Source organism: Diceros bicornis, unplaced genomic scaffold (assembly GCF_020826845.1).
Source record: "Diceros bicornis minor isolate mBicDic1 unplaced genomic scaffold, mDicBic1.mat.cur scaffold_252_ctg1, whole genome shotgun sequence".
NCBI classification, from domain to species: Eukaryota; Metazoa; Chordata; class Mammalia; order Perissodactyla; family Rhinocerotidae; genus Diceros; species Diceros bicornis.
This window is the reverse complement of record NW_026691130.1, coordinates 232805-245562: the sequence shown is the minus strand read 5'-3', so window position 1 is coordinate 245562 and position 12758 is coordinate 232805. Positions and strand designations below refer to the sequence as shown.

Below are 12758 nucleotides of genomic sequence, written 5' to 3'. Positions count from 1 at the left end.
AGCAAGTGTTGTTGAAGATGTCAATTCACTGAAACTCTCATCGAGTGCTGGTGAAAAATAGCTTGGATGCGTCTTTAATAATTACGTACGTCTACCCAGCCATTCCTCCCCTAGGAATCCATCCAAGGGAAATAAACCCGAATGTCTATACACAGACTTGTACACACATGTTGATAACAACCAATTTATAGTAGACAAAAACGGAAAACAACCCAAATGTCCATCTACTGGTGAACGGATACACAAATTGTGGTATATCCCCACAATTGAATACTATTCAACCATAAAAAAGAATGAATTATTTTTTTTCATTATTTTATTGAAATTATAAAGGGTGTTAACATTGTGTAATTTCAGGTGTTCATTATTATTTGTGAATTTCTGTATAGACTGCATCGTGCTCACCACAAGTAGTCTGACTTTTATCCATCACCATGCATATGTGCCCCTTTAACTCTTTCACTCAACCCCCAGCCCCCATCCCCTCTGGTAACCACTAATCTGTTCTCTTTATCCCTGTGTATGTTTATCTTCTGCGTATGAGTGAAATCATGCATATTTGTCTTTGTCTGGCTTATTTCATTTAACATCATACCCTCAAGGTCCATCCAGGTTGTTGCAAACAGGATGATCTTGTCTTTTGTTTTTTCTGGCTGAGTAGTATTCCATTGTATATAATACATACCACATCTTCTTTACCCATTCATCTGTAGCAGGGCACTTGGGTTGCTTCCATGTCTTGGCTATTGTGAATAATGCCACAGTGAACACAGGGGTGCATAAATCTCTTTGAATTGTTGATTTCAATTTCTCTGGATAAATACCCAGTAGTTGGATAGCTGAAAGGTATGGTATTTCTATTTTTAATTATTTGAGAAATCGCCATACTATTTTCCCTGGTGGCTGCACCAGTTTGCATTCCCACCAGCAGTGTGTGAGGGTGCCCTTTTCTCCTTATCCTCTCCAACATTTGTTATTTTTTGTCTTGGGAATTATAGCCATTCTGACAGGTGTAAGGTGATCTGTCATTGTAGTTTTGATTTGAATATCCCTAATAATTAGTGATGTTATACATCTTTTCATGTGTCTGTTGGCCTTCTGTATATCTTCTTTGGAAAAATGTCTGTTCATATCCTCTGCCCATTTTTAGATTGGATTATCTGTTTTTTTTGTTGTTGGGTTGTTTGAGTTGTTTATATATTTTGGAGAATAACCCCTTGTCAGCTATATGATTTGCAAATATTTTCTCCCAGTTGGTGGGTTGTCTTTTCATTTTTTTTTGTTTTTGTGAGGAAGATCAGCCCTGAGCTAACATCCGTGCTAATCCTCCTCTTTTTTTCTGAGGAAGACCGGCTCTGAACTAACATCTATTGCCAATTCTCCTCCTTTTTCTTTTCCCCAAAGTCCCAGTTGATGGTCGTATGTCATAGTTGCAGATCCTTCTAGTTGCTGTATGTGGGACGCGGCCTCAGCATGGCCGGACAAGAGGTGCGTCTATGTGCGTCTGGGAACCGAACCTGGGCCGCCAGTAGCAGAGAGCGCGCACTTAACCACTAAGCCACGGGGCCGGCCCTATCTTTTCGTTTTATTCATCGTTTCCTTTGCCTTGCAGAATCCTTTTAGTCTCATGTAGTCCCATTTGTATATTTTTTCTTTTCTTTCCCTTGCCTGAGTAGACACGGTATTGGAAAAGATGCTGCTAAGACCAATGTCAAATCCTGTACTGCGTATATTTTCTTCTAGGAGTTTTATGTTTCAAGTGTTAGATTCAAGTCTTTTATCCAATTCGTTTTAATTTTGGTGTATGGTGGAAGATAATGATCTACTTTCATTCTTTTGCATGTGGCTGTCCAGTTTTCCCAACAGCATTTATTGAAGAGACTTTCCTGTCTCCATTGTATGATCTTGGCTCCTTTGGCAGAGATTAACTGACCACAGATGTGTGGTTTTCTTTCTGGGCTTTCAGTTCTGTTCCATTGATCTATGAGTCTGCTTGTGTGCCAGTACCATGCCATTTTGATTACTATAGCTATGTAATATATTTTCAAGTTAGGATTGTGATGCCTCCAGCTTTGTTCTTTCTTCTCAGGATTGCTTTGGCTATTCGAGGTCTTTTGTTATTCCACACATATTTTAGGATTCTGTGTTCTATTACTATGAAGAATGTCATTGGGATTTTGATTGGGATTGCATTGAATCTGTAGATTACTTTAGGTAATATGGACATTTTAACTGTGTTTATTCTTCCAATCCATGTGCATGGAATATCTTCCCATTACTTCAGGTCATCATTGATTTCTTTTAATAATGTCTTATAGTTTTCATTGTATAGGTCTTTTACCTCTTTGGTTAAATTTATCCCTAGACACTTTTTTCTTTTTGTTGCAGTTGTAAATGGGACTGTATTCTTGAGTTCTCTATCTGTTAGTTCATTATTAGAGTATAGACTTGCAACTGATTGGGGTGAGTTGATTTTGTACGCTGCAACTTTGCTGTAGTTGTTGATTATTTCTAATAGTTTTCTGATGGATTCTTTAGGGTTTTCTATATTTACAATCATGTCATCTGCAAACAGCAAGAGTTTCATTTCTTCCTTTCCAATTTGGATTCCTTTTATTTCTTTTTCCAGCCTTATTGCTCTGGCCAAAACCTCCAGTACTATGTTGAATGCGAGTGGCGAGAGTGGGCACCTTTGTCTTCTTCCTGTTCTCAGAGGAATGGCTTTAAATTTTTCACCATTAAGTATGATGTTGGCTGTGGGTTTGTAATATATGGCCTTTACTGTGTTGAGGTACGTTCCTTCTATACCCATTTTATTGAGAGTTTTTATCATAAATGGATGTTGGATCTTGTCAAATCCTTTCTCTGCATCTGTGGAGAGGATCATGTGATTTTTATTCCTCATTTTCTTAATGTGGTGTGTCACATTGATTGATTTGTGGATGTTGAACCATCCCGGTATCCCTGGTATAATTTCCACTTGATCATGGTATATGATCCTTTTAATATATTGCTGTGTTCGATTTGCTGATATTTAGTTGAGGATTTTTGCATCTGTGTTCATCAGTGATTTTGGCCTGTAATATTCCTTCTTTGTGCTGTCCTTGCCTGCTTTTGCTGTCAGGGTGATGTTGGCCTCATAGAATGAATTAGGAAGTGTTCCATCTTCTTCAACTGTTTGGAATAGTTTGAGAAGCATAGGTATTAAATCTTGTTTGAATATTTGGTAGAATTCTCCAGAGAAGCCATCTGGTCCTGGACTTTTGTTTTTTGGGAGGTTTTTGATGACCATTTTGATCTCTTTACTTGTGATTGGTCTGTTCATTTTCTCTATTTCTTCTTGATTCAGTTTTGGGAGGTTGTATGAATCAAAGAATTTATCTATTTCTTTTAGGTTATTGAAATTGGTGGCATGTAAGTTGTTCAGTGTATTCTCTGATTGTCCTTTGGATTTCTGTGGTATCTGTTGTAATTTCTCCTCTTTCATTTCTAATTTTATGTCTTTGAGCCTTCTCTCTTTTTTTCTTAGTGAGTCTGGCTAAGGGTCTGTCAATTTTGTTTCAATCTTCTCAAAGAACCAGCTCTTTGTTTCATTGATCCTTTCTACTGTTTTTTTTAGTCTCTATTTCATTTATTTCTGCTCTAATTTTTATTATTTCCCTCATTCTGCTGACTTTGGTCTTCACTTGTTCTTCATTTTCTGGTTCTATTAGGTGTAGTTTAAGGTTACTTATTTGGTATTTTTCTTGTTTGTTGAGGTGCGCTTGTATTGCTATGAATTTCCTTCTTAGAACTGCTTTTGCTGCATCCCATAAGAGTTGTTTTGTTGTCTTTTCATTTTCATTTGTCTTCAGGTATTTTTTGATTTCTCCTTTGATTTGTTCATTGATCCAATGGTTCTTCAGTCGTGTGTTCTTTAGTCTCCACATATTTGTGACTTCCCCATCTTTTTTCTTGTAGTTGATTTCTAGTGTCATAGCATTGTGGTCAGAAAAGAAGCTTGATATGATTTCCATCTTAAATTTATTCAGGCTTGCCTTGTTTCACAACATATGGTCTATCTTTGAGAATGTTCCATGTGCACTGAAGAAGAATGTGTATTCTGCTGTTTTGGGAGGGTATGCTTTATATATATCGATTAAGTTCATCTGATCATATGTTTCACTTAATTCCACTATTTACTTGTTGTCTTTCTCTGCATGATTTATCCATGGATGTAAGTGGGTTGTTCAGGTCCCCTGCTATTATTGTGTTGCTGTTAATTTCTCCCTTTAGGTCTATTAATAGTTGCTATATATTCTTTTGTGCTGCTGTGTTAGGTGCATATATCTTTATAAGTGTTATGTCCTCTTGGTGGAAAGTCCCCTTTATCATTATATGTCGCCCCTCTTTGTATCTCATAGACTTTTTTATCTTGAAGTCAGCTTTGTCTGATATAAGTATGGCAACACATACTTTCTTTTATTTGCCATTTGCTTGGAGTATTGTCTCTCATCCCTTCATTCTGAGCCTGTTTGTTTTTAGAGCTGAGATGTGTTTCCTGGAGGCAGCATATTGTTGGGTCTTGTTTTCTAATCCACCCCACAACTCTGTGTCTGTTGATTGGAGAATTCAATCGATTTACATTTAGAGTGATTATTGATACATGAGGACTTAATCCCACCTAATCTATATTTCCATTGTTTCTCTTCCTTTGTGTTTCTGACTGCCATTTCATTTTGGGGGTTGTCTGTGGAGGTTTTCTCTTTTTTTATGATGTATGGCTCTGCTCTGATTTTTTGTTTGATGGTTACTGTGAGGTTTGTATGAAGATCTCATAGATGAGATAGTCCATCTTCTGATAGCCTCTTGTCTCCATTAGTCTAAGCAGGTTCCATCCCTTTCCTCTTCTCCTTCTGAGTTATTGTTGTCACAAGTTATTCATTTTTGTGTTGTGCGTTTGTGACTAAGCTGAAGTGTTTATAGTTACTTTTGATGCTTCCCTTCCCTTCTTCTTTTAAGTTATAATTAAGTATTTGCTACCCTATTGTGAAACAGAGCTGTAGCTTTCTGATTTTGTCTGTCTATTTATCTCTTTGCTCAAAGCTTTGTAGACATTTGCCTTCTTTTTGTTTCAGGTATGAGGGCGTTCTTGATCATTGCTTGTAGAGGAGATCTAGTGGCGATGAACTCCCTCAGACTTTGTTTATCTGGGAAAACTTTTATTTCTCCATTGTATCATAAGGATCGTTTCACTGGATAGAGTATTCTAGGATGAAAGTTTCTGTCTTTCACTATTTTTAATATATCATTCCATTCTTTCCTTGCCTGTAAAGTTTCTGCCAAGAAATATACTGAAAGCCTGATAGGGGTTCCTTTGTAGGTTATTTTCTTCTGTCTCGCTTCCCTTAATATTTTTTCTTTGTCATTGGCTTTTGCCAATTTTACTATTATATGCCTTGGAGAAGGTCTTTTAGCATTGATGTAATTAGGCATTCTGTTGGCTTCATGTATTTATAACTCCGGTTCTTGCCCAGGTTTGGGAAGTTCTCAGCTATTATTTCTTTGAACAAGCTCTCTGCTCCTTTCTCCCTCTTTTCTCCCTCCAGAATACGTATAATTCTTATGTTGCTTTTATAATTGAGTCATATATTTCTCCAAGAATTCCTTCATTTTTAAAAAATCTGACTTCTCTCTCCTTGTCCACTGGAAGCATTTCTATATTTCTATCCTCTAAATCACTAATTCTTTCATCCATAATATCAGATCTATTTTTTAAGGATTCTAGATTCTTTTTTATCTCACTAATTATGTTCTTCATATCCAGAATTTCTGCTTGTTTTTTTTTAATAGTTTTAGTCTCTTTGATGAAGTATTCCTTTTCCTCATTAATTTTATTTCTGAGTTCATCGAACTGTCTGAACATTCCTGTAACTTGGTGAGTTTCTTTATGACAGTTATTTTGAATTCTCTGTCATTTAGATTGTAAATTTCTGTGACTTCAAGGTTGGTTTCTGGAGATTTGTCATTTCCTTCTGCTCTGAATTGTTACTGTAGTTTCTTATGGTGTTTGATGAAGTAATCTTTTGCCTGAGTATTTGTGGTAGTATCAGGTCGCAGATTCCACCTGCTACTGCTGTGGGGGAAGCATGAGCTGTGTTTCTGATCCCCCCCATATGCTGGAAGTTGTGTGGGTACAGTGGGTGTTCCAGCCAGCTGGGAAAGCATTCACACTGGGCTCAGAGCTCCCGCCACACGGAGGCAAGTACCCAGTTGTGAGAGCGCAGCACTGCTATGGGTGTGTGTGCATCTGGGAAAGCATCTGCATGTGCGCGTGTATCTGCTGCTGCCTTTTCTTATGCTCATGGCAGCCTCTGTGCTTGGTGGGTGGGGCTTCTTCACGGGTCTGAGCATTGGCCGATCATTGGGACTCCAGTGGCACGGTGGGCTTTCCAGCCATCCAGGAAAGCATTCATGTGCGGGTCCAGGGCTGCCGCCAACCCCTCCCAGAGTTGCACCAAGGTGCATTCCTACTTTTGGGGATGCAGCAGTACTATTGGATCTCACGCCAACCTAGAAAGTGCTCGGGCTTGTGTACAGTGCTGCCAGGGAAGGGTTGGGGATAGGAATGAATTCATAGTACATGCAATGACAAGCATGAATCTCAGAAAAATTATGCTGAGTGAATGAAGCCGGTAAAAACTGAGTACATAGTATATGATCCCATTTATAAAAATTCTTGGAAAATACAGGAAAATCTATAGGGACATATACGGGATCACTGGTTGCCTGGGAATGAGAATGTGTTTGCAAACGGCAGGGAAGGAGGAATTAAAATGAGCATGAGGAAATTTGGGGAGGATGGGCGTTCCTTTTCTTGATTGTGGTGATGATTCAATAAGTTATAATCAAAATGTATCAAATTGTTCACTTTAAATATATGCAGTTTACTGTATGTCGTTAATACCTCAATTAAGCTAGAACATGTAGGGGAAAGAGAGGGAGAGAGAGCCGAAAGAGGGAAAAGGGAAGGAAAAGAAGGACGGAGGGTGAAACTTAAGTGGACAAAAGGAAGAGAGAGACACAGGAGGCTTCGGGTCTCTGTGGCTTTGGCATCTCCTTCCCCTGGAGTCTCCCATACTGGGCAGCTGACTGGACCATTCTGATGCGCCCTCATCACCTCACAAGTCACTTGTCTGCCGGCAGAAGAAGGAGGGCAACTATGAGGTCCAGTGATGACGCCTGGGCTATTACCTGCCTCTTGGCGACCTACGGAAGCTGCGATGACTAGATCTGACTAGATCTGAGGTCCCATTTCCCAGATGGGGTCCGGAGCAGCTTGACTGGAACAGAACGAAACCACATTGGACGGACACAGGCTCCGAGCCTTTCTAGACTTGGGCCCTGACTGGCTCACAGGGGACTAAGCTGAAAGGTTTCAACTTCCTTAAGTCCTGAAAGTGACCGTAACTTCTGTCCTGTGGTGTCACACCAGTTTATCCCTCAGGGACACCAGAATTGGTGAAACCAGCACAGACATTGCCATCATGTAAAATCGAACCCCCCACTTCAGTGCAAGTTTTCCCTATTAGGAAACTTTGGAACATCCCTCCCTCCCCTTGACTCTGTGCAGCCATCACACCCCTCTCGGTTCCTCCATATTCCTCCCCCACTGAAGCACTGGCAGTCTCACGTTCCCCTTTTCTGCTTCATTCTCTGAAGCTCAGATTCACCAGGACTTCCAGATCAATCTCCCTCGATGGCTCCTCTCCCCACTCATGGGTCCTCCATGACGGGAAACAGGCCAAGATGAGAGGAATGGGTGAGACATGACTCTGCAGTCACCTTGGGCCTTGGGAGCTGAAATGACTAGGTGTCTGGAGACCCTGAATCCCAGAGTAACACCAAGGCTCTGGGAAGAGAGTATCTGCTCTGGATGTAAAAGTGAATAAAACTCGGGGGGGGCGGGGAGGAAATCTGAGGGAAAAGAAAGAGTCTTTTTTCATCTTTCTCTGTACAGAGTCCAACTAGCCTCACAGCATTGGCCCCGACAACAAGCAGCCCAGAGCATCCAGGCATGAGGCAGGCTGCGCTGTTCTGCCGTGGGTCTGTGGGAACAGATTACATTATCTGTGCACACTGTGCAGACGACCACAGCTGAACATACCCAAGGGCTGAGAATTAAATTCACAGTCATGCCACTCTCTCAGACTTTTTGTGTGTGAGCTTCACATTCTCAGTCTTAAGCAGTGATTCTCTGAGAATGCACACTCTGAAGATTATCATGATTAATAATATTAATATATTATTATTATACATTGCATACATTATACGTTATACACTGTACATTATAGTTATAAATTAATGTATAATAATTATACATTAAATATATTATTATGATATATTACATTATTATAATAATATCATTCTAATGATTAATAATAGTTACCGTTATTGACTATTTAATTTCTGCTAAGCAACATGACTGGCAAGCTCTGCGTGTATTATCTCAGTTACAGTCACCATTTTTAGGGTTTTATTCCCATTTTAAGCTAAAGATATGGAGGCTCAGAAATATTAAATAACTTGACAAAGAAGGAAAAAAATTACTCCAAAGCTAAATTAAACACCTATTCAAACTATGTGTCAAAGAAAGAAAGACGTTATCTGACCTACAAACAGACTCAAAGTTGACCTCCCACAGGCCTGCAGTGAAAGAACCGGTAAAGAATGTGCATCAGGAAGAAGAAATGTGAACCCAGGGAAACAAAACAGGAGTCACGAGGAAAGGAAAAAACAGTCTGTCTAATTTAGTATTAGTTTTAAAACAAGACATTAAAAACACATTCGAACCAAAATTCCAGATGATTACCCATGGAAGAATAGAGGAGAGAAGATTTACCTAAAAAATAACTCATTTTTAGGGAAGATATAAATACTAAGATACTCTATTATTGTTTAACACATTGCTCTCAGAAACTGATAAATCTGTGGGGTAAAAGTAAGTAATGATAAAGAGGATTTGAAGAGTGCAACATGCTCGATCAGGCAAATAGACAAATCCCAACACACTGCCTAATTGTGAGACTTGTGATGCTGAAAACAGTCGTTCTCCTGACAGCATGATACGGCAATGGGACATCAATTTTCATGAATCAAATTTCCAATGCATATAAATCTAAAAACAGGGAAAATCCAGTATTTCATTATATGGAACTGTGATTCAACATGCAACAAATACCAGAAAAATAGAGACCCAGAAGTAGGTGTCTTTTTTGAGAAGACAGATATAACAGCTCTTTAGTGAAATACTATGTTGGAATCTGTTGCAATATTACGCAAAAAGGACAATCCATTTGGACTAGGTATGCTTTCTCTGTGACTGTGAGGGCAAAACTCTAAAGAATCCCCTGACTGTGATAACTCTCTGTTGATCTTAAAATACAAGTACATGACACTCAGGAAAGGAAAATGAGAGAACAAAGTGAGAAGGAAAGATCTCCTTTCTCTCTTCACTTAAACCCAATCTCTCACCTCCGAAGGATCACTGTCTGTATCTTCTCTGTCATGCAAAGGAATCAAAGAAAAGAAAACTATTGGTATATATTAAAGTTTCAAGAGCTTAAAGCAAGAAGACATCAGGACCCCTGCAGAGGCATTAATGTAGTGTGAGCTGCATGTCATCTGCGCCGTCTTCTCTTTTCTTCATCGTGTTTGTCGGGACGTCCTTCTTGGCCCCTCACTCTCCCTGCCTCGCTAGCGAGTCTGTCTGCATCAGTGCTACCGCCAGTGTGTCTCTTGCCATCTTCACTTTCCCTTCCTGTGTCCTGATATCCTCCTCAGTCACCAGAAGTTGTTTGCAAAGGAGCTGTGGGATGTACAGACCAGCTCCTGGGATCATCTCTGCCGAATCTGAAGACTAGGCAGGGGTGGGCATGGGACTGGAGTTCAGACCACCTGTGAGCACACCTGGCAGGGATGCACCTGTGCAACTAGGTGCAAGTTTCGGCAGGGCTTTGGCAAGGTCCAAAGGACTTAACAGTTCTCCTGTACTCTGCAGGCCTGGAGACCTTGCAGTCTCTTCTGCCAGCAGAGTTGTTGGGGCTGCTCCAAGGTTTCCTCCCATTGATGGCATCTGATCTCATTGGCAGGATAGGATGTGATTCTAGTAACTGGCCTCTTGAATATGTAACTGGACATCCTCAAAGGGATGGAGATGCTCAAACCAGGCTTTGGTTTGGATTGGTTTCCACAATCATGTCACTTTCTCTGTGATGATTTGACCATCATACTTCTTTTCCTCTTACCCTATAAAAATAAATTGTGAAAGTGGATCAGAGTTATAGTCTGGCAGGGAAACCTGCCTTCCCAGGACAATTATGTCAGATGCCTTGTGCTTCTACACTCCCTCTCTCCCTGTGGGGATTAATCTGACCTGTGTCCTGGGACATCATTAAAGAGATTTGGGTCCAGAACAGAAAGCTTGAGGTCAAAACTCAGGACTACGGCAGGTCATTTCTTCTCCCCTATGTTGTCAGACACTTATGAGTATGACTTTATTCTCTTCTTGTCCTTGTCACTCTCAACAACAAAATCCCTGGTGCCCCCTGTCAGGACACACGGTCCCCAGTCTTTTTCTAAATCCCAAATCATACCAGTCTTCTGTACTATATGACTATTCATTTGATTAACCCATTGACCAGTTGGTGTTCATAGCTCCATTAGAGCTTAAATCAGTAGTGAAATTATCATCCACCCCACTCCTAGTGACGCTTATTTGACAACTGTGAACATTAAATCTCAGTACAGAGAACGTATGTCTGAAAAAACTCAACTTACAAATGGAGATTGTGCTGTAAGTGGGAAGTACACACTGGATTTATGAAACCCAGGAAAAAAATGTAAACTCTCTCATTATTAGTTTTGTATAGACTGCACCCACATTGATGATATCTTGGTTATAGTGGGTTAAAATATACCATTAAAATTAGTTTCACCTGTTCGCTTTCCTTTTTTAAAATGTGGCTACTAAAAAAAATATTTAAATTCTATAATAGAGTGTGCTTAATGTTGCTATTGGACAGTGCCGATGAAGCCATCAGTGAAAATAAAGTCCAGAGAAAGTGGTTCGGGAAATTTTTTCCCTAGAAATGGAGTCTACACTGGCCCACACTGCAAGATGCAGCAAAAACTGTCATACACACACACACACACACACACACACACACACACAGACACACTGATAGAATGAAACAAACCTCTTCCTAGAGTCCCACCACTTCTCACATGGCATGAGGTTGCACTCCTACTTAGTCCTTAGTGGACTAATCTCAAGAAAGAAGGCAGAAGTCAAGGTAATTTACCAGTTAGGAAGATCTAAAACCAGAGACTAAAGCTCAAGATATGTGGTGAATTTCCTGTCATGGCTTCTGTTATTAATTCAATATGTTAGGGAGACTTTTCCAAGGAGGGTTGTTTTAAAACTCACTTTTTCTTTACTATGTAAAAATAGACAGGCTATGTAAAGAATAATTACTCTAGCCAATCAATGAAAAGGAGATGATAGAACACAAATACCCTTATTATAAGTCACTACTGGATTAGAGAGTCAGGGAACAGCTGACATTGGGTTAATTTCCCCTAAATTAGGCTGATTCTGATTTCATGACCGTCATATTGATTGTATTATGCTAGAACCTACGAAACTTCCCAGCCCTCCCTACTATTTAACCACCGAGGCCCACCAACCAGACCAGTCCTTGCTGACACATCCCCTGCCTCCATCCCTGCTGACAACACCTGGAGGATTTTCCCCAAATCCCACTCTGTCCCTGCGCTCTTCTACCTACCCCAGGGTCAGGGAAACATTTTCTCCAAGGCTCAGGCTCTGCGTGTGCCCAGCTCTGGGGATGGCACTTCTCCCTCGAGTGAAGACAAGGATCAGAGTGCAGACCCTGTGAGCTGCAGCAATTGGACAAAGACTGGACTTTGCTGACAGAAAAGAACCTTTAGTGGGCATGGTTACCAGGGTCCAAGAAGCCCCAGTGATTCCTCCAGGGAATGTGATGCAGGACAGAGCAGGAATGTCTGCGTGTGGTTCGGCTTGGGAATGCCTGTAGGGTGACATAGGTGACATTGGTAATGCATTTGCCAATGTTGTTCACTCATTTATTCATCGTATGTCATGGAGTGCTTTCTACATACATCCAGGCAACAGTCTCACCCTCTGGGGCTCACAGGCAGTGTCAGAAGAATTTCTAAATTTTATTTCTAATATATAGGTACAGCACTGGGAATACACTAGGTGTTCCAAGCATTTTTCAAACATTAACTCCTTTAATACTCTCCATAAACCTACAAAGTAGGTATGCTGATCATTATTGCCAACTGAGAAATGAAGAAACTGAGGCACCAATAAGGCAAATAACTCTGTCAATACAAATATCTAGTAAGGGATTGAGCTGGAATTTGGACGTGAGGAGTTAGCTCCATAGTCTGTGCTCCTAAGCATGACATTTACTCTCTAAAGACTTCACATCATGAAAAAATGTGATCAGTTATCCATTTTCTTGGTGCATTGAGTAGCCACACTATTTTATCTGTGTCTGAAAAGTAGAATACCTGCGTAGAAACTACTGCACATACACACTCAAATTACATCTACCAATGTCCCCAGTCCCTGAACATTAATACAGAGAACATTTCAGAATGTTTCTTGCCCAAGTTGGGAGGACTCTGAGGAAATCTCAGTGTTACTGTAAGAAGCTGAGGACAGGCTG

The 12758-nt window shown here is 40.2% G+C and overlaps 1 pseudogene; it reads right to left on the bottom strand.

Annotated features, from left to right (window-relative positions):
* Nucleotides 1-12758, bottom strand: part of LOC131402754 (adhesion G protein-coupled receptor E1-like) — a 212904-nt pseudogene that overhangs the window by 150210 nt on the left and 49936 nt on the right.